Below are 1,845 nucleotides of genomic sequence, written 5' to 3'. Positions count from 1 at the left end.
GGGGAGGAGTGAATTTTTCCTGACTCACTGAACAGAAGCCCTATAAATTGAGGGCACAGTGTGTGGGGGATGGGTACCGCATATTGATCCAAGATGTCTGAGGTTGAGGAGAGAAGACAGCAGACCAGAGATAGAGGAAGACAGCTAGCCGGGACGTGTAAGACACTCCCCCGCTGCTATTCCTTCTTTTCTGTTTTCAGCTCTGATTGATACACCACCACTGCTGACAAAGAAAAGCAGGCCATGTATGAAGCCTGAGCAGCACCTGCACAGTGTGGTTGAAGCATGTCAGTATTCACTTGCAGCGGTCCTATCATTGCCTTCCAGAAAACCCATGCACCGTGGATGTATGATAAAGGCTGATAAATCTAGTTTTTGTCTCCTGATTGTTCTTCCACACGTAACTGTGTCAGTTGGTTACATGGTGAGTGTAGGTCTGTTTGCTTGCCTGCTGCTTCTGCTCTCTGCCCCACTGGCCATGGGGTGCCCTGGCTGCTTGCGCGTAAAGGCCGATAAATGTTAACGTGTTCCCTACATGTAACGGTGTCAGTTGGTTGAATGATGAGGGGGCAGTTGGTATAGGCCTGTCTGCCTGCCTGCTGCCTCTGCCCCACTGGCCATAGGGTGCCCTCCCTGCTCACTTTTCCCCAAATGTGTCACTTGGTTCCATGGGGGGGGTGGGGGCCTGCGGGTGTAGATCTGTCTGCCTGCGCCCTTTGCTCTCTCCCCGCAATGGCCCTGGGGCTCCCTCACTACTCGCTTTTCCCCAAATGTAACTTTGTTTACTAAGCTAGAGTGCTTACTGCTTCTGGCAAATTGTTTACCTTGAAAATTAAATAAAAGTTGGGTTGTTATTTATGTAAGTTAGAGTGAATGAATCAGTACAGGTTAATGAAGTAAAAGAGAATTATCTGTCTCCATTTCTTTCAATGTGTCTACTGTCCTCACTTGCAAATAAACAGTTGTTTGAAACAACAGGGAAGGTCATTTAACCAATACTGGAAAACCCAGTGAATCCCCAACTGACAACAGCATGGCACATTGCAAGGGCGGGAGCGGGTTTGCAGGTTGGGAGTGATGGGCACTGCCAGGGCCAGGGATTCCATCAGAGTTAGGGCTAGCAGGATGGGGTAAGACTGTGCAATTGTGACTGACGTGGCAGTGCAAGGGACCATGGTGGCTATGGGCTGGCTGCACTCAGTGCTAGGAGTGGGCAGGCACCAGCTGCTATAATGGTATCTCACCTGCTGCCATAAGTCTAAATGGGGAGCTGAGTAACTTTGTGCAATCACGAATGGTGCAGCAGCCAGCACAAAAAAAACAAACAAACCTGGATCTATAGTACCTGCAGGGTATCCATACAGGAGACTGCACATTGATGCATGCTGGGCTGGGTGGACCACTGCATCTGCCATGCTACACGTGGCGTTTGGGGAAACACATTACACCTATTTATCGGAATGGGGCAGCTGCAATTCGAAGTGACATCTGGTGGACAAAGGGGTGAACTACAAAAAAGTCTCTGTGCCATCTCGTGGACAAAGGGGCTCATTACATGTCTTTGAGTGTTTGCAAATAACGAATCCGTGGACATAGCACTTTAATTCATGGCTAGCCAAAATAAACTACATCTGAGGAGTTTTACTTTAATGCACTGGAAAGACTTGCAAAGTGTCCAGAAAACCCGCTCATGGCCATGCCATTGGAGTGCAAGAAAGAGCAAAAAATGTGACGTGTACAAACACCGAGTGTGTCACTACATAACTGGTCCTCTTCTACCCCTTTCTTTCCACAGATGTATGCAAATAATTTCCCTCTCTCTTTGATTCAGCTCCACACAAATGA

General features: G+C 48.2%; 1 long non-coding RNA gene across 1 annotated transcript in view; it reads left to right on the top strand.

The window, feature by feature from the left end:
• Nucleotides 1-456, top strand: part of LOC106722435 — a 9,800-nt gene extending 9,344 nt beyond the window's left edge. Inside the window, exon 3 of the long non-coding RNA XR_001358401.2 lies at nt 201-456. This is a non-coding gene — a long non-coding RNA (uncharacterized LOC106722435). The remainder of the gene's footprint in view (nt 1-200) is intronic.
• The last annotated feature ends 1,389 nt before the right edge of the window (nt 457-1,845 follow it).

The sequence above is a fragment of the Alligator sinensis genome, unplaced genomic scaffold, assembly GCF_000455745.1.
Source record: "Alligator sinensis unplaced genomic scaffold, ASM45574v1 scaffold487_1, whole genome shotgun sequence".
NCBI lineage: Eukaryota > Metazoa > Chordata > Crocodylia > Alligatoridae > Alligator > Alligator sinensis.
Note: the sequence above shows the minus strand (reverse complement) of the source record. Positions and strands in the feature narration are given on the sequence as shown.